Genomic DNA, 21,192 nt, shown 5'->3' with positions numbered 1-21,192 from the left:
GGTGAACTACAACACACAGCAGTCTAGTATAACCTCAAACTGAGGTCTATAAAACTTATATATACTCTACTTGGACAGAAATTAGACGTCCTAAAAATGCTAAGACTATGGGCAATAAAATGTTTTTCTTCGATACAGATTTACTTTCACACAGTCTTCATAATTCTGTCTCAAAGTCTATTCCTTATAGAGTAATTTATATGGAATGGAAAATTGCTTTGAATAGTAACCCCTCTAATAAGGTATTTCTAGGTATTGTAGTCCACCCATTCAATTTATAAGGGTAGATTCATACTACCGTCATTAATGTCCATTGCTCTGATCCATCATAGGATGAGAGCAACGGACACCAATTGTAGAATGCATAAGAGCGCCCTCTGTCTGGTGTCCGTGTGCATTCACTCTCATAAAGAGCATGATGAAAGCTTTCTTTCATCATGTTTTTTACTTTGCTGACAGAAGAAAGCCGGCATGCACAAAGCTTCCGTCATATTGTTCATATTAGAGTCAATGGGAATGGACACAGTTGAAATGGGCTCTGTCTGTGTACATCGCTCTATCGCTATAAAAGTCTGTTGCTCTTATCCTATGATGGATAACAGCAAAAGACATTCACAACTGTAGCATTAACATCCTCTAACTTTGGTTGCCAATCTTTAAAACAATTGAAGGTCTACTACATGTTTCTTGGGGACTGGTGCCCAGAACTGTCCACACCATTCCATATGGGCCTGTCTAGTGGTCTGTAAGTTTGTAGAACGGTGTTCTCATCATATGGCCCTTTAGTTGATGCCCACGTTCTTTTTTGTCTCGGCAGCAGCTGTCTGACACTGGTTTGTTGCATGTATTTTGGGAATCTCCTTTACAGTTTTTATTAACCCTTAAGGACTATCATGGTGTCTATCATACATCACTACCATAGACATATCATTAGGATAGAAACCATGATAGTACTTAAGGGTTAATGTCACTATATTATGGGGATTGTTATTTAAGCAATTCCCTGATCTATTCTACAACATCTGTAGCCTGAATATCAGTGTGAGAAAGAGATGTTGTTGTATCAGTGCTCTGTGTGTGTATCCTGGTACCGGGCAGATGGAAGTTCTACGCTGAAGCTGTCATCTTTTGATTAAGAAAAGGAAATGATTTCACTAAAAAGCTATTCCCTCTTGTGTTGTTTAGTTTGAGCTGTGATGGCTCTTACCACTGATCTGGACACATTTATTGAGCCTCGTAAGTAACTCCACTCTTACCACCATCACGGAAATCTCAACAAACTCCCTTTTACCTTGTGCCAATTATCTAAATATCATAACTATAAAATATCCCAAAAAACACCCCCCACCCTTCACCCTCCCCCTACTTTAAACATCTTTGCTACAAAGTTGCAGAGTATAAACATCACTGGAATCATCCTAAATGACACCGTAAAAAGCTGCTCTTAAAAAACTAAACAAAAATGTAAAGCTTCCATCTGCTTCATGATTTTTGTTTTTTCTCGCCCTCTCCCTTCATCGTCTGCTATGTGCCAGTGTAGTGAACCGTGGCTTACTAAAGAGATTGCTGGGGTCACACACTGCAAAAACAAAGAGCAAAGCCGCAGTGATTGAATCCTTCCCTCCAGTCAATGTAATATGTGAAGGGAGGAGAACAGCGCTCATTGCTGATTTGTTGTCTCCTAGCTAGTTCTGGGAAAGTTGGGTGACAACCAATACTGGTGCCCAACTTTGTAAGAGTCCTAAGTAGCAAATCTTAGTGATATATACATAGTTCCCTTATTGTTGCTTACCTGCCAACCATAAGATATACTGTAAAAGACGAATTAGCTTCTGTCTTTGCGGTGGCAGGCATGTTCTGGCTTCAACTCTATCTGCATCCTCTGGATGCAGAAAGAGCTGAGTACAGTGGTAAAACAGGGGCATTGCCAGATTCCTGCGAGACCATACAGCCCATCTTTTCTGCTTGGATGTAGGTAAGAGTAATCTAATGATGTCACTACATTATGCCTGCCACTCCAGTGACTGACAGCTTAGAACACGCTGGACTCCATGGTAATGGGGCAAGGTGAGTAATACTTTTTTGTGGAGGCCACAAGGATACATGCTATTCTGTGGGGGCTATAAGGGGACATTTAACTGTGTGGGGGCTATAAGGGGACATTCAACTGTGTGGGGGCCAAAAGGTGGACATGCTACTGTGTGAGGGTCACATGTAGGACATTCTGTTGTGTAGGGGCAACAAGGGGGGCATTCAACTATGTGGAGATGACAAGTGTGACATTAATAGTCCCACAATGGGGCACTGGAAGCATGTTATATCGTATGGATTCCACTGGGGATGATATACTTTGTGGGGGTTTGATAAGGGGGCTTGATACTATATGGGGCACAAAAGAGGCATTAATGTGAGGGAGTTCAAAGGGAATGGGTGGGGTTGTGTAGGGATCAAAAGGAGGATTGTGGTGGACAGACAGTGCCCCTGTTACACTGCACTGCCATGGTGCTATATTCAAGAGAGGTGACCAGGCAGGTGTGCCAAAATAACAGGAAGGAAGGAAGGAAGGAAGGAAGGAAGGAAGGAAGGAAGGAAGGAAGGAAGGAAGGAAGGAAGGAAGGAAGGAAGGAAGGAAGGAAGGAAGATAGGGTGAAGGCAGAAAGACAAATATACATAGGATCGCTGTATAAGACAAGTAAGAGATGGATGGATGGATGGATGGATGGATGGATGGATGGATGGATGGATGGATAGATAGATAGATAGATAGATAGATAGATAGATAGGAGATAGATAGATAGATAGATAGATAGATAGATAGATAGATAGATACGGGATAATTAGAAATCACAGACTGATAGACATATGACACACTAGTATATGCTGCAGGAGGATAATAAGAACTTGTGAATATTTTACAGTTTATTTTCCTCAGCCTCCTCTTTTCTGTTAATGACTTGTCATCAGCCACAATTATCTTGGTGACAGACAGTAAACATTCGGCGCAGGCTCCTTGGAGAGGAAGACATTTCTGATTTTATATGTTATTACTATTTATGTTTCTAGACATGGATGACTGATTTATAAACACAGGCGGAAACATGGATGTATACAGTACCAGGGGCAACATGTAGTGAGATATACTGTTAGAAGAGAAAGCTGCTGATCATGTATGTAGGGTATATGAATACACAATATGTACATGCCTGTACGGACACTATACTGTATACAGTGTATCATACTATACAACCTGAGAGCATTGTTCTCATAGTACCAGTTTTAGCTAAACTCTTTATCTTTTTAGGGCCAGTCACAGTATTACCAGTCAACCATAGTGTTTGCCCCTTGTAGACTGAGCATTGATGTGTGTCATCCTTGATGGGTGCTAATACAGCTCTACTGCTAAATTTACACAAACGTGTGCATCACTCACGTCTCCCCTCCCAGTACCCACCCACACTCTCCTAAACCACAAGCCCCGCCTTCTTCCTAGGTCTGTAACACTAACCTGGGAGCTAGGGGCGTGCACAGCGCTCTGAAGGCCTGTACATGAGAGAGAACCAGACCGAGAAGAACAGGGAGCGGCAGCGGATCTGTGCAGGTAAGTGGACTATTCTGTTTTTAGTGGACTATACTATTCTGTTTCCTCCCAGCTGTGCCATATACTCGGCTCTGTTACATCTCAGATGTAGAACAGCTGAGTATACGGTAAAACAGGGACGAAGCAGAAGAGTGGCAGTATGCTGTAAATCACTCCGTGCTGCGCTGCTGTGAGATGAGCGAGTACTATTCGAAGCTGTTTTGAATAGCACACTTCCATAGGAATGAATGGACGCAGCCGGCACGCAGGGGGTTAAGCGGCCACACGCCGGCACAGGCTGTGTGCCGGTTGCATCCATTCATTCCTATGGGAGTGTGCTATTCGAAACTTAGATTTTCCCACAATGCTTGGCCAGTAGCAAAGCATTGTGGGAAATAACCTCCAACCTCGATCTTGCCTAAAAAGATCGGAATCGGAATTCCGATCGCGATCGTAAAATTTACTCGATCGTCGATCGGAATCTGATCTTTTCCGATCACGATCACTCAACCCTATCTATGAAGGATGTGGCTCAGGAAAGCTATTCAGGCTTTAACACCATCATCTTTAGTGCAGGTCCTTCTATTTAAGTCCACCGAGGTCAATGCCTAGTTTTGCTTATTCAAAAATATAGTCCACTTATGTGATGCTAAAATACCAGAAGAGGCAAAACAAATATAACCGGTAAACCTGGGCAGCAAGGCCTACACAGGATTTTCTTAAAGGAGAGTCGGTCCACTCTCCTTTCACTAAGTGTTCACGAATCCTCTTTTGATGGTTAGAGATGTGAGACTGAATGATGGTGGGCCTTCCCTGATGTCTACCACCATTCTCATGCAGCACCACCGCCACTGGGATTTGACAATGATGATGATAAATCAACATCCTCAACATGATTTCAGTGGGAGAACCCTGCTGGTGGCCATCATGCATTGGAGAGGCAGGGAGACTGAAGAGGATGGTTTTAACCATGTAACTGACCTTTTAGGTGCCTCCCTGCTAGGCAGATGCCACGGTCATGATGGATAAACATACTCTATGCTTGACAAGCTGATGGTGGGGTAGACAAGGGTCTAGTGTTTTCTAAAAACCCACATACCACTGGAACTGACCTTGGCACAAGCAATGTCAGCTGGACAGACCTCGAATAAGGCAGATCAGCATCCCTACCCCTGATCTGATCATGAATGAGCCCCTTTATTTTAGGTATAGACGGGTGTGTGATCTTTGTGTGCCTCGGCAGCTCCAACCTCCTCATCTCTTGTTTATACTGCCAGATCATATAAAGCGGCAGATTCTCCTTTCATGCTTTATCTAAAACACACTAGGAAAATAAATGAGAACCTTGGAGTGAAATGATTGTCTTCTCAGGATTTCTATAGCAGAGACTGCTGTGAGACACTAGCGGAGAGCGGGTGTTCCTCTGTCAGGAAACATGCTATATCAACATTAATACTGTGCTCGCCTCTTAATACGGTTATAAAACCGATTCCCTTTGTACACTATTAACCCCCTGCGCTTTGAAGCCTCCAAACAAAAGTGCTGCTTGTACAAAGAAGGTAGACGGCGCACAGACGAGTGCGATACGGCGCTCAGATCCATAGGCAAGTTGAGAAGGTTAATCAGCCAGGGATTTATTGTAGCAGAAGAGAAATGTATTCACATGCGAATGGATCAGTATATGGCAGCTGCAAATAAATGGAGAGGGGGCCCCACTGCCACTTGAATCCTAAAAATACTAGTCAATGATTCCTAGAAAATGCAGCTCTTGGGGACAAGAAAACACAACTTTAAGTACTATATAGTTGGGGATCAGCTATTTTATCTGTCAGCAATGGGAGTAATTTAACCCTTTGCATTTAATACTGGTACTACAAAAATGTGACCGATTGGACTTCTCTCCTTGGGCCAAGTTCTAACAGGACAATTGTCAGGTGTGATACGTAGAACAAAAAGTTAATACACATTAATACAATGGCCAATGTTAAATTCTCAGATACCATATGTGACCTTAAAGTTGGTGAATGTTTTTAGGATAAAGCATCATATATTAATCTGTGGGTGTATGACCACTGGAAACACCCATAGCAGCCAAACATCTAGTAACGCATGGTTGCCATTTTGTTAAGATAGACAGGAGCTCTTGGGGTTTTGAAGGCTTAGATCCCCACCAATATGGTATTTTTGCATTATCTTAAACAGTGAACACTCCTCGAAAAGCTAAACAATGTGAGAAGACCAACCCCTTATAAAGATAGATTTTAATTTCAGTCCATATACTAAGCCAACTCTCCATCTTCTTTGAGAGGACCTCACCATAGAAGCCAATTTTTCAGTGCGATTTAAAGTGGTTTTACTTTTTTTGTAAGGAAAGAATGTCATGGTACATTCTCTGGAGTTGACGTTCTGTTAAAGCTGGTTGACTTGAACCTAATGCAGTGTTAGAACAGTAACCCATTAGAAGCTCCTTGGCGGACCAGTCCAAAATAGTGAATAATAAGAGATGAGCGAACAGTGTTCTATCGAACACATGTTCGATCGGATATCAGGGTGTTCGCCATGTTCGAATCGAATCGAACACCACGTGGTAAAGTGCGCCAAAATTCGATTCCCCTCCCACCTTCCCTGGCGCCTTTTTTGCACCAATAACAGCGCAGGGGAGGTGGGACAGGAACTACGACACTGGGGGCATTGAAAAAAATTGGAAAAAGTCATTGGCTGCCGAAATCAGGTGACCTCCATTTTAGACGAATAGTGGATTTCAAATCCGGGTCATATGAGAATGTGAACTTTGTGACTATGAGACAGGGATAGCTGTACAGGCAGGGATAGCTAGGGATAACCTTTATTTAGGGGGGAATGTTATTAAAAATAACTTTTTGGGGCTCTATCGGGTGTGTAATTGTGATTTTTGTGAGATAAACTTTTTCCCATAGGGATGCATTGGCCAGCGCTGATTGGCCGAATTCCGTACTCTGGCCAATCAGTGCTGGCCAATGCATTCTATTAGCTTGATGAAGCAGAGTGTGCACAAGGGTTCAAGCGCACCCTCGGCTCTGATGTAGCAGAGCCGAGGCTGCACAAGGGTTCAAGCGCACCCTCGGCTCTGATGTAGGAGAGCCGAGGGTGCACTTGAACCCTTGTGCACCCTCAGCTCTGCTACATCAGAGCCGAGGGTGCGCTTGAACCCTTGTGCACACTCTGCTTCATCAAGCTAATAGAATGCATTGGCCAGCGCTGATTGGCCAATGTATTCTATTAGCCTGATGAAGTAGAGCTGAATGTGTGTGCTAAGCACACACATTCAGCTCTACTTCATCGGGCTAATAGAATGCATTGGCCAGCGCTGATTGGCCAGAGTACGGAACTCGACCAATCAGCGCTGGCTCTGCTGGAGGAGGCGGAGTCTAAGATCGCTCCACACCAGTCTCCATTCAGGTCCGACCTTAGACTCCGCCTCCTCCGGCAGAGCCAGCGCTGATTGGCCGAAGACTGGCCAATGCATTCCTATGCGAATGCAGAGACTTAGCAGTGCTGAGTCAGTTTTGCTCAACTACACATCTGATGCACACTCGGCACTGCTACATCAGATGTAGCAATCTGATGTAGCAGAGCCGAGGGTGCACTAGAACCCCTGTGCAAACTCAGTTCACGCTAATAGAATGCATTGGCCAGCGCTGATTGGCCAATGCATTCTATTAGCCCGATGAAGTAGAGCTGAATGTGTGTGCTAAGCACACACATTCAGCACTGCTTCATCACGCCAATACAATGCATTAGCCAGTGCTGATTGGCCAGAGTACGGAATTCGGCCAATCAGCGCTGGCTCTGCTGGAGGAGGCGGAGTCTAAGGTCGGACCTGAATGGAGACTGGTGTGGAGCGATCTTAGACTCCGCCTCCTCCAGCAGAGCCAGCGCTGATTGGTCGAGTTCCGTACTCTGGCCAATCAGCGCTGGCCAATGCATTCTATTAGCCCGATGAAGTAGAGCTGAATGTGTGTGCTTAGCACACACATTCAGCTCTACTTCATCAGGCTAATAGAATACATTGGCCAATCAGCGCTGGCCAATGCATTCTATTAGCTTGATGAAGCAGAGTGTGCACAAGGGTTCAAGCGCACCCTCGGCTCTGATGTAGCAGAGCTGAGGGTGCACAAGGGTTCAAGTGCACCCTCGGCTCTCCTACATCAGAGCCGAGGGTGCGCTTGAACCCTTGTGCAGCCTCAGCTCTGCTACATCAGAGCCGAGGGTGCGCTTGAACCCTTGTGCACACTCTGCTTCATCAAGCTAATAGAATGCATTGGCCAGCGCTGATTGGCCAGAGTACGGAATTCGGCCAATCAGCGCTGGCTCTGCTGGAGGAGGCGGAGTCTAAGATCGCTCCACACCAGTCTCCATTCAGGTCCGACCTTAGACTCCGCCTCCTCCAGCAGAGCCAGCGCTGATTGGCCGAATTCCGTACTCTGGCCAATCAGCACTGGCTAATGCATTGTATTGGCGTGATGAAGCAGTGCTGAATGTGTGTGCTTAGCACACACATTCAGCTCTACTTCATCGGGCTAATAGAATGCATTGGCCAATCAGCGCTGGCCAATGCATTCTATTAGCGTGAACTGAGTTTGCACAGGGGTTCTAGTGCACCCTCGGCTCTGCTACATCAGATTGCTACATCTGATGTAGCAGTGCCGAGTGTGCATCAGATGTGTAGTTGAGCAAAACTGACTCAGCACTGCTAAGTCTGCATTCGCATAGGAATGCATTGGCCAGCCTTCGGCCAATCAGCGCTGGCTCTGCCGGAGGAGGCGGAGTCTAAGGTCGGACCTGAATGGAGACTGGTGTGGAGCGATCTTAGACTCCGCCTCCTCCAGCAGAGCCAGCGCTGATTGGTCGAGTTCCGTACTCTGGCCAATCAGCGCTGGCCAATGCATTCTATTAGCCCGATGAAGTAGAGCTGAATGTGTGTGCTTAGCACACACATTCAGCTCTACTTCATCAGGCTAATAGAATACATTGGCCAATCAGCGCTGGCCAATGCATTCTATTAGCTTGATGAAGCAGAGTGTGCACAAGGGTTCAAGCACACCCTCGGCTCTGATGTAGCAGAGCTGAGGGTGCACAAGGGTTCAAGTGCACCCTCGGCTCTCCTACATCAGAGCCGAGGGTGCGCTTGAACCCTTGTGCAGCCTCGGCTCTGCTACATCAGAGCCGAGGGTGCGCTTGAACCCTTGTGCACACTCTGCTTCATCAAGCTAATAGAATGCATTGGCCAGCACTGATTGGCCAGAGTACGGAATTCGGCCAATCAGCGCTGGCCAATGCATTCTATTAGCCCGATGAAGTAGAGCTGAATGTGTGTGCTAAGCACACACATTCAGCACTGCTTCATCACGCCAATACAATGCATTAGCCAGTGCTGATTGGCCAGAGTACGGAATTCGGCCAATCAGCGCTGGCTCTGCTGGAGGAGGCGGAGTCTAAGATCGCTCCACACCAGTCTCCATTCAGGTCCGACCTTAGACTCCGCCTCCTCCAGCAGAGCCAGCGCTGATTGGCCGAATTCCGTACTCTGGCCAATCAGCACTGGCTAATGCATTGTATTGGCTTGATGAAGCAGTGCTGAATGTGTGTGCTTAGCACACACATTCAGCTCTACTTCATCGGGCTAATAGAATGCATTGGCCAGCGCTGATTGGCCGAATTCCGTACTCTGGCCAATCAGCACTGGCTAATGCATTGTATTGGCTTGATGAAGCAGTGCTGAATGTGTGTGCTTAGCACACACATTCAGCTCTACTTCATCGGGCTAATAGAATGCATTGGCCAATCAGCGCTGGCCAATGCATTCTATTAGCGTGAACTGAGTTTGCACAGGGGTTCTAGTGCACCCTCGGCTCTGCTACATCAGATTGCTACATCTGATGTAGCAGTGCCGAGTGTGCATCAGATGTGTAGTTGAGCAAAACTGACTCAGCACTGCTAAGTCTGCATTCGCATAGGAATGCATTGGCCAGCCTTCGGCCAATCAGCGCTGGCTCTGCTGGAGGAGGCGGAGTCTAAGGTCGGACCTGAATGGAGACTGGTGTGGAGCGATCTTAGACTCCGCCTCCTCCAGCAGAGCCAGCGCTGATTGGCCGAATTCCGTACTCTGGCCAATCAGCACTGGCTAATGCATTGTATTGGCTTGATGAAGCAGTGCTGAATGTGTGTGCTTAGCACACACATTCAGCTCTACTTCATCGGGCTAATAGAATGCATTGGCCAATCAGCGCTGGCCAATGCATTCTATTAGCGTGAACTGAGTTTGCACAGAGGTTCTAGTGCACCCTCGGCTCTGCTACATCAGATTGCTACATCTGATGTAGCAGTGCCGAGTGTGCATCAGATGTGTAGTTGAGCAAAACTGACTCAGCACTGCTAAGTCTGCATTCGCATAGGAATGCATTGGCCAGCCTTCGGCCAATCAGCGCTGGCTCTGCCGGAGGAGGCGGAGTCTAAGGTCGGACCTGAATGGAGACTGGTGTGGAGCTATCTTAGACTCCGCCTCCTCCAGCAGAGCCAGCGCTGATTGGTCGAGTTCCGTACTCTGGCCAATCAGCACTGGCCAATGCATTTCTATGGGGAAAAGTTAGCTTGCGAAAATCGCAAACTGACAGGGATTTCCATGAAATAAAGTGACTTTTATGCCCCCAGACATGCTTCCCCTGCTGTCCCAGTGTCATTCCAGGGTGTTGGTATCATTTCCTGGGGTGTCATAGTGGACTTGGTGACCCTCCAGACACGAATTTGGGTTTCCCCCTTAACGAGTTTATGTTCCCCATAGACTATAATGGGGTTCGAAACCCATTCGAACACTCGAACAGTGAGCGGCTGTTCGAATCGAATTTCGAACCTCGAACATTTTAGTGTTCGCTCATCTCTATGAATAATCAACAATAGTGTATAATAGTGTATAATCATTATACATAATATCTAGTAGCTCACACCCTTTTCAAGTCTTTGTCCCAGCCTTTAGCAGAGCAACAATCTTTAGAAAAAGAGGAAACTCAACAAATGGTTTGGGAGTGAGCTGGGAACCCGGGATAAGCTGATGTGTCACCTGACAACCATAAAATATTGGTGCCCCTTGATCAGTTTCCCACCCACATAGATTAGTTCACTTCAGAGTAGTTGCATCCTCTTTGGTTACGTCTACTGTCTAAGATATGATCAGATATAAAGTCAAGAAGTCATGACGCTTAAAACACAGTTGGATGAAAACCCCACACTGCTACAACTCAATAACATCATCTAGATAGTGTGTTGTAGGGTTGGAGATGAAGAAGGTCCCCTTGAAGAAAACTCATTTTTGACTGATGTTCTGTTTTATTCCTCTTTTGGCAGCTCCTGAGCCTCCATGTCATGCAGATCATTATTTGGGAATGCCATAAGTCAGATAATCATAGTTAAAACAGTGACATGAAAGCTCTGTGATAGAAATGTTGAAGCAAGTTCAAGGAGAGGAACATTTGCTCGCCTCGTGTGCAGTTTTATTCTGGGCAAAAAAATCGTCGACTCTATAACGAGTGTAAAACCACTTTAAACAAATTAACTAAACAATTATCATTTATAAGAAGAGGATATTAGAGTTCACTACCGAGTGTCCTGGTTATTATCACAGGATATTGTTTTTAGTTTTTCCTTGGCAAAATTTCCATCTTTCCATGGAATGGATACAAAACAACAAATTAATGCGAGCTCTATTCACTTTTCTGAAAAGAGGTTATGGAAGAATAGAAAGAAAATTAAATAACAACTGGATGTCACTTGGGAAAGCAAACTACACCATGGGGGTGATCTAGGGCAATGCAGATCATATTGGGGTACAACTATAAACCTACCAGCTATTTTCAAGGGAAAGCACTTAAATTTTCAGGAGCCAACTTCTCAATTGGTTTTACATCATGTTAAAACACATATCCAATTACTGGAGGAAAGAGCAAAACCCTAATATGAAAAAAAAACATGAGTTTGTGCTACTAAAGTCAACTATCATAAGCTTTAGATCTCCTGAAGATCCATAATCACACTGGCAATCCCAAAATGAAAAAAAAAAAAAATCCAATTCTGAGTGTAATCCTGGGCAGAGACATTCTTCTAGGGTGAAGGGGTAATGTTTGCATCTGTGCTCTACTGCTGCCAAAGAGGGCCCAAAAGAATTTCTGCTATCAGTATTTTAAATGGCATGTGGTAGCCGAGGACCCCAGTATAGATGATGCTTTGGGGACCATAATCTGCAAACCATATGTCTGATCTTGGTCTACATTCCTAGACATTGGAATCATGGACACTACCAAAAAAATAACCAGCGTAGTACAGACCTTAAAGATACATTTTAGCTAAATAGTTGTTGCCCCAAGCCATTTAATTGGTGTTGGCATTACCAAGATTAAAAGTGATGTGGGGAACAAATCCTTCCTGTCTTGCATATATGATGAGTCTTTGTTTTTCCATCCAAATACTTTGCAAGTTAGATGATTCCTCAATCACAACCAAAATATTGCCTCTGACCTCCTGATTTAGTCTACAGAAGTGAGATCTAAAAAAGTATGTCCTTAATGTGGTTAATATTTTCAGGTTTCACATTGAGGTTTTATTAAGTTCTCTGACCTCCTAACAAAGTCCAATGTCATTATTTTACGAAAGCAAGCAAATGTTTTCTGATTTAACAAGTCAAGAACTTCTACATAAATCAGTGAAGAGTTAAACATCGATTCTCTAGAGGAAACTATTTTAATATCAAGTTCTAATATGTTTTAATGAAGAAGCACTAGATTCATTTCTAAATGAACTTTACCTGGGGACAATTATGTATGTCAGAGCCGCTAATATTATGATATCGAATAGACACAAATGTGACAGGCATAACAGGGTTAAATGGCAGGATGGATGACCGTATTAAGGTGAAGTCATACAACAGTGGTCTTCAAATGGTGACTCTCCTGCATACAATTACTCTCATACTTAAACCACCAGGGCTCAGGGAATGCTGACAGTTGTAGTTTTGTAAAGTTGGAAAGCTACAGGTATAGGATTACCTTGTAGACTTTACATGAGGAGCATCAATGGTACAGTTACCGTATCATGCATGATTTTAAAACTTTTTGAAGAAACTTTTAATTAAGTAACGCAATCTTGCATATTACTCCTCTGATATGTTCCAACTATGTAATGTCTTCTCTTCAACTTTAAAATTATAATATTCCATGTACAGCTCCAGGTTTAAGAGTCGAATCCCCAATATTCTGAATTTTACAGACTCCATGTATTCAAAAAGGTACAAAAATGGGGCTTTTTGGCTATTTATTTTGTCCTTTACAATTTTTTTTTTAACTTTTTGTTACTGACTACTGTAAAACATATTATATTTCCTGCATCCACATGAGAAAAGTCCTTAAAGTAACTAAGTATATTTTTTTCCTTCTTCACATCTTTCAATCTATTCCTGTTAAGTTGTGGCTTAGGGTTCTTTTATCAGGGTTTTGTAAACTTTTCACAAACTGAATACGTACCCCGGCTGCTTGTCTTTTGGATGACAGTATATACAAAATGACCATGATCTTGGAAGAAAATATTTGGGGCAGATTTTCAAACATCTCATGATGTGTTTGGTTTCTCAGAGCAGACATCAGACGCAGCCGAAATCAACGATCAAAATAAAATCAGCAGCAATAAATAAATAGTCTTTACATTACGAAAACATACAGCCAATGTTCTATATGCAGAGTCAAAGCAGAAACTCCAGCCAGGAGCCAAGAGTCTACGAGAGTCTTGGCTGTCTCACCAGTCTTCAAAAATTTGGACTTGGATCTGGACACATCAGATTTCCCATTGGATGTGTCAGATAATGGTAAGTGCCCTGAGTAAATATGATCTACCAATGGCCAAGCAGTTAAAGATGTCACTAACAACAGAAGTCATTACCATTGATGGGAGTGTAACGATGCAGCCTGTGTAAACAGTAACAAGGAGTCTCCTACCGAGTGGTAGGCACATCCTGTGATCTGAACCCTGTGCAAATACGGTGATCCCTTGCATGTACAAGTATGCAATGACCCTTAACTGCAGAATAAGAACACTTTTTTTTCTAAATTCTTTGTTTTTGTATCTCTGTACTTCAAGAACCATTACCTTTTTTTCCATTGAAGGAGCTATGCGAGGGCTTAGTTTTGCAGGACAAATTGTTCATTGGCACCATTTTTGGGGTACACACATTTACTTAGGTGAGGAGGCGAATAATAATATATGGTCTCCAGTACTCCTGTGTCCTTACAGTGCGCTCAGGTCCTGCTGCTCGGCTGTCTTCTTTTGTTTAAGTCCTCAACAGCTGTGACATCCTGTGTCCTTTTCTGCTGAATGATGTCAATGATGGTCACGTGACCACTGAGGCCAATCAGCGGCCTAAGAAAGGGACCCAGGCTATCGGAGCTAGTAACATCACTTGTCCTTAAAGAGGACCTTTTATCAGATTGGGCACAGGCAGTTCTATATACTGCTGGAAAGCTGACAGTGCGCTGAATTCAGCGCACTATCGGCTTTCCCAATCTGTGCCCTGGGTAAAGCGCTATGGTCCCGGTACCGTAGAGCTTTAGTCAGAAGGGCGTTCCTGACAGTCAGTCAGGAACGTCCTTCTGCCCAGCAGCACCTATCGCGCTGTAGAGTGTGAGCGGGGAAGAACACCCCCTCCCTCTGCTCACAGTGCTCATCCATAGATGAGTATTATCAGGAGGGGAGGGGGCGTTCCTCCCCGCTCACACTGTACAGCGTGATAGGCGCTGCTGTGGAGAAGGACATTCCTGACTGACTGTCAGAAATGCCCTTCTGACTGTAAAGCGCTACAGTACCGGGACCGATAGCGCTTTACCCAGGGCACAGATCGGGAAAGCCGATAGTGCGCTGAATTCAGCGCACTGTCGGCTTTCCAGCGGTATATGGAACTGCCTGTGCCCAATCTGATAAAAGGTCGTCTTTAACAGAAGCCATTAATTGGCCTCAGCAGTCACGTTCAGCAGGTACTTCCTTGTCAAGCAGCAAGCCTCTGCACCTCTGCCACTCTGTCTTTGTAAGACAACCCCTTTAAAGATGAAGAATTCCCTTTAGTGTTCATCTTTATCATAAAACTCTTTGGCCCAGTCTGTCCCCATATCTGAAATGCCAAAATCATGGCTGATTCACTGTACATACATTCCCCCTCCAAAAAAAACATCAGTCACTGTTTTTCTAGTTTTTTGGAGAAGCTGTATATTTAGCCTAGTTTCAAGTGTAAACATGATTACGATTTGCAGAAGATAGCAAATTTTTTCTTACCAGAAACTGCAGCCGCCTTCAGAAACAGCAAGATTCTCAGGCAAATTACTGCCGCTGTTTAATCAATGTTATTTTTTATCATTCGGGTTTCTTTCCTCCATGTCAGCTCCTACCACTAAAATACATTTCATCAAGGTTGGTAAAATGTTTAGAAAAGAACAGATGTCAGAATATGGGTATTGCCAATAACTCTGATGGAAGCCAGTCATTTCTTTCCTGTCCAAAGGCAAAACGGAGGAAAAATGTTGCCGGCTGTGTACAATAACTCAAGATTTACGGCAACATTAATGATCGTAAAACGGAAAAGTACACAAGAACCATCTCCGTTTTTTTTTTCATGCCACCTCTGAAGGAGAAGGATTTTTTCCTAACAATTGGGAGTTAATTACCCCAAAAAATTAAATATTTTTTTAGTTGAGACAGCTTGGAAAAAAATATGAGAATGAGAATTTTTGTTCCCTGATGAGATACAATGGGAGTAATAGGCTGATACTTTCACAAGCTATTGTTATAACACTGAATCACATCTGTTATACTCTAAGAGACAGGAGATAGTCGGTAGACCTGGACTGAAATAAACACTTGATTGATAGAGCCAAACCAATGCCTATACTATACAGACTTACTAGAAATTTCACCTTTGAAGTGTCAAGAAGGCTCATGTGGAGGCTCAAAAAAAATTAACATGTTTTTAGATTAAAAACACTCCAGTGGTCAAATGATCACAACGTATCTACTTCTCAGTATCTAGTGGTTCACTCTGAAATGAGATGGTTGAACTTGGGTGAGACACTCTTTGCAGTGACTTTCTAACATGGTTCTTAACCAACTCTTGGAAAAATATATACCCTAAACCAGGCATACAGAAGTGTCTGCCTCCATATAGTAGTGAAACCAGGGAAAGGGGTTGAAAAGACATGTAACCCAAGTATTAGATGCCAAAGGGGCACAAAAATGTCATTCTTCCTTGGTATGTACTGTATATACAGATCTAAAGCAGAAAACGGTATCTTCATTCAAGGTGAAAGACAGCCTAACTTTAAATCTGTATATATGAGACAATCTCACATGAATTCACTTAGCCCCTTCCTGACCTCTTCTGTAATAGTATAGTGCATATCTGGTCTTTATATATGGCCGCCGGGTCTCCGCTGTTTTACATAGTGGAAACCCAGTGGTGATAAGGATTCCAATCATGGGCACTAACCTTTTCAGATCAGCCCAAAAATTAAAAAAAAAAGTCATTGGTACCACTCCACTAGTACTAAACTCTAGGTTACCCTCTCCTCCTTGTATCATTACAATGGCTTCACAAACATCACTGGTTGGACAAAACCAATCTAAATTTCCCATATGTGGTATATCAAGTCCTGGGGACCTTTCATTTATATACGACTCTTACATTCTCTCAGGTACTATCTTCCTCGTCTATTCTCCCCTACTCTAAACTGGTACCCTCAGACAATAGTAACCTTGCCTCACACTAGGAATACCTACATTTGCACCACCTCTACACTTCCACTAAACACAAATAAAAATTTCATAGGCCCGTACTCCCATTCAAAAGACTATGTAAATCCTTGTCTAGGCCACCCACGCTTTCTCGACCATCTACGTCCTACTCTCCCACACAACAGATGATCCCCTACCAGCTTTTATTTCAGGTTTGGAGAGTTATCTTAACACTACATTTCCACCTGATGTGTGACTATCTGCTTTCTGACTGAGCCACAAGTTTTCTATCTTTTATAAGGGTCAAGAGACTAATTTCAAAGTCTTATCCCGATGGCACAGAGTGCCCTCCATCCTCCAAAAGTTTCTACCCTCAAAAGAAATGGCTGCATCGTAAAAGGGTTAACTGCACAGCCCTAAAAGAGGTGGCTCTACTATTAGGGCAGAGGGCCTTATGATGTCCCTATGCACTGATAGTGCTTGTGAAAAGGGTTTGTCTTTGTGCCTGAAGATGTGCCTTTTGCAGCTCATTATTACAAAACTGACAAACAAATTTCTTGCAAACAGGTGATTTTGCTGGGGAAGATGGCATTTGTTGCTCATTTCTCCTAGTGTGGCCGACCATTTCATATAGTACATGGATGGCTCATATCCACCAGAGCAGCTCTACATTGCTAATGGAGAGGGGCTCCCTGTGAGGGGTGGGGGGCTTTCCTATTATGCCCATAAGGCCTACTTGGACATGCAGACATGAGTTGCCATTAGCTTGTTTATACGCACTAAATTAGATTTGATATTTTTGACGTGTCAGAGAGATTATTTCTTGTCAAAGCCTACAAACTTGGACAAGTAAAAAGAAAAGTTAAAAAAGGAGATTTTTGATTTTTATTATGAATTTAATGCAAACCATTCAAATCTGTCCCATACCATCACACTTATAAGTAAGAACCCACTGCCTCGGTTGTTGATGTGATGCACTTTTATTCAGATTCATTTTAAGGAATTTTCTATGCATGCATTTTTGTCCATATAGTAACCAAGGCTGTGATTAATCTGTTGTCATTCATATGACTGTGAATAGACAATAAATTCTTTGTTTCCATTTTGTTGATCTTTGAAAGGTCAAGTTTCCTACCTCAAACATTCCAGCAGTCGCCCGACAATGTGTTTTGGTATTTGGTGTGTTGTCCCTCTCCTAGAGCAATGCTAAATGCAGCGAATACAGTTATTAAGCCTCCCATTCATTTATTTATTTATTTTGTAATAGAGAACAGCAAGCGTTATGAATTAAAACTATTTACCTCGCCTATATCCAATGGAGAAAATGAGACGGATTAGCTCAGGGTATAAAAAAACACTAAACAACAACACGAAAATCTGCGCCTAAACACTGTCTTTAAATTCCAGACTTCCAATCAGTGTATCAAGTCATTGTTAGGAGATGTTAATTACAAAACAGCCATCCTAGCAGATTTACCAAAATACCTTAACGGATTAGGCAAAATACGTCCACACGTTAAGAAAATAGGTCATTTCTGCCTGAGAGTAAAGAAAATAAGGAAAAATAATTTAAAGGAAATCACTAATAAAAGGAATTGTATATCACTAAAAAATGATATAAAATATGAATAAAATTTTAAAATATGGAATAAATTCCTTGATTGTAATTTGTATGAGAGAGCATTTTTTCTTTAGAAACAGCTCCACTGTTGTCTAAATTTGGTATTGCAACTTGTCCACATTAAAACTCAGGCCTTGTTCACATCTGCGTCGGTAATCTGTTCGGATAGTTCATATGGGGAGTGGACTACCAAAGCGGTGTGCAGTGAAAGCACACAGACCCCATAGACTATAATGGGGTCCGTGTTTTTTCTGTATGGTCTATGCACGAGTCATGCAGACAAGAAAGTAGATCATGAAGTACTTTTCTGTACACATGTTCCATGCGGAGACTGTGCAGAAAGGGCACAGACCCCATTATAGTCTTTGGGGTCCATGTGCTTTCACTGCACACCGTTTGCCAGTGCATTCGGTAGTCCGTTCCGGGGGGTCCTCAGGCAGACTCCCCCGAATGGATTACCAACGCAGATGTGAACCAGGCCTCAGACTGATCTGCAATTCTAGGTATCACCCATAGAAGCTAGTGGCACTGTTTTTAAGGCCTGGGCCCCACGTGGTTCAAATGCCATGGTTTGACCACGTCGGAAATGCAGAGTCAAAAAAAGCGGCTTTTTACAGTCAATGCAAATCTATCTGCAATCCCATCTACACATTACAGAAAAATATGCACAGCGAAAATGCAGCGAATTCCAAAATCGACGCAGTTTTGGAAATCACAGCATATCAATTATACCTACGGAAATGCTTGTGGTTTCCCTATAGTTATAATGGAAGCAGAAAGTCCACAGAGAAAACCTCTGTGAACTTTTTATGAAAAGCGCTGTGGGAAAAAGGTGATGTGTTGCCACCACGGTTTTTACTGCTGCGGCCTGCTACATGGGGCCTTAGCCTAAAACACATTGCTTTACAGAAAGACGTCTAATGAGAATTTAATATTAGTGTGGACTTCCTAAAGTTAAGGTCCCATATATCACTGCAGGAAACCCGTGATGTGAAAAGCGCTGTGGGAAAAAAACGCAACGTTTTTTCAACACCAACATTTCCGTATAGGTATAATTGACATGCTGACGCTACGGTTTTGCAAATCACAGCTTTTATGGTGCGGGTATTTTACTGTAATGTGTGGATGGGATTCGCTACAATCGCCTCCACTTTGCAGGAACTGTAAAACGCAGCAGGTTTTGCGTTTATGCCACGTGGGGCCCCAGCCTAAAAGAAGAACATCATCATCCCTTAAAAATAGTCCTTAAACCTAGAACTGTGATTGTCAATATTATTACTGCAGGTGAACCCCTGAAAAATGTCTACACTGGTATAAAACCCCTAATGCCATTCCTGCCTTCTAGAAGTCTTGCTCAGCTTACTGCTTGGGGAAGCCTCTTTGGGCAGACTGACATTCACAGGAGTTATTGTTACTGTGATCTGGAGATCCCCCTAATCACTGTTCATGAAACCTCAAGGATTGTCGGAACCTTGCTTGGGAAACACTGGTCTAGACATCTTGACAGTGAGTCCTTCTTCTTACTGTGCCATAGGATCCCAGATGGTACATTAACACTGTGTCTGCATCGGCGGATATCTTCACTAACAGCAGATGTGCAAGTGAAGGAAGTATAGAAACAATTTGTATCTAATGGAGGAAACTATCTGACCCATGACATTGTGAAAAGACCTCTTCATTCAAGAAGGTGGGTTAGTTACAGTATGAGAGTTGGGACCTCGTGCTACCTCAATATCATCATAGTAGGAGTTACCTGTCTTCAAGAATTTGGAAACTACTTTGAGGTTGAAAAAAGTTGTCTTTATCTTTTTTTTAAGAAACTATGACCCCCTTCTCTGTTGGCTATCTCTGGTACTACATCTCAATTCCATTCAATTGAATTATGCTGAGCTGCAATATTAGACACAACCAGTAGACAAGAGTGGTGCTGTTTCGGATTTATAGTCTCAAACAAGACTTTTAGTTGATTTATTTTATTTTATTATTTAATCAGGTCTTTAGAAAAGACAATACAAACATTCAATCTCTTTATCCAAAAATACCTTTAAGACTACGTTTACGTCTCTATTGGAGGCTTAGTCGCAGTTTCTATCAAATCGTCTGAAACCTTGGTGAAAATAAACTTAGTCTATAATTATTTGCAAAAAAATTGTAACATAAAAATGGAGAAACTGGACAAAACTTATAATAACTGTGTCATTCATGATCTGATAGAATATAATAATCTCTGAGGATTTTTTGTATTTTTTTTAGTATCAATACAAGGTCCATACAAGATGAAAAGCCTCATCTGGCAAGACACGCATGAGAAAATGAGCGATGAATGTTACCAACCCCATCCTGCCGCTGTGGTGTAGAGATATGCCTGCGTTCCTTGTCCCCTATTATCTGAGCCCTTGAACCCTAGCAAACAATGGGTTCATACAGAATGAAAGTGCCAGACTTTTAATTGTATATATTTAGTCACGCAAACACAGGCGACGGCCTGAGAAAAAGGCAACTTACCCCCGTCAAGGAGTTCTGAATTTCACAACCTGCTCCTAGATTCATACATTTAGCACTAGACTGGGAAACAGAGCGACTTCAACTTAACTTGAACATTAACTCTTTACTGCCTAGTCGTACAAAAGAAAAAGTTTCCTCAAACTTTTTTTTTTTTTTTTTTGGCATGCCTTAGATTATTTTACCCCCTTCCATACAGCGAAGTAGAGTTGCAAGAAATTAGTAAGATTGCAAATAGGATTGTACATTGTATATTTGCAAGTACAGAAATGAGAAGAAAAAAAAATGCGAGGGGTCTGGAAGAATGTGCGGTTTATGCTAAAATTTTGCTGTCAATCAATTCTGCATGTCTGCATGAAACTGATGATCACATCATCGTGTTAGTCTGCCTGACTGGCTCGGCACAAAGAAGGTGGGAACATTTTCACAAGCAGGGATGTCAGCACTTGAAAAATCAATCACCATCTGTGCTCGATTTCTGAGAGGGAGAAAAACAAGGCCTGTTTAAGGAGACGCCAGAACAAAATAAGTTCAATGTTTGGAAATAAACCAATGGGGTCAGAATAAACTTCAGAGGGTGGAGGGGGAAGAAGTAGAAGATGCGGAGCGCAGGATCCGAGCTGTCTGCCGCTCACAGGCTCTGTGTGTGTATGAGGGAAATGAAACATTGTGACAGAGAAAATGGGTCTTGCTTTCC

At 43.0% G+C, this 21,192-nt stretch overlaps 1 protein-coding gene across 7 annotated transcripts in view; it reads right to left on the bottom strand.

Moving 5' to 3' along the window:
* The window catches only part of ZNF536 (zinc finger protein 536), a 460,947-nt gene that overhangs the window by 320,154 nt on the left and 119,601 nt on the right, over nucleotides 1–21,192 (bottom strand). The gene's annotated exons all lie outside the window — the stretch shown is intronic.

This window comes from Leptodactylus fuscus, chromosome 7, assembly GCF_031893055.1.
Source record: "Leptodactylus fuscus isolate aLepFus1 chromosome 7, aLepFus1.hap2, whole genome shotgun sequence".
NCBI classification, from domain to species: Eukaryota; Metazoa; Chordata; class Amphibia; order Anura; family Leptodactylidae; genus Leptodactylus; species Leptodactylus fuscus.
This window is presented reverse-complemented; position numbering and strand designations above follow the sequence as displayed.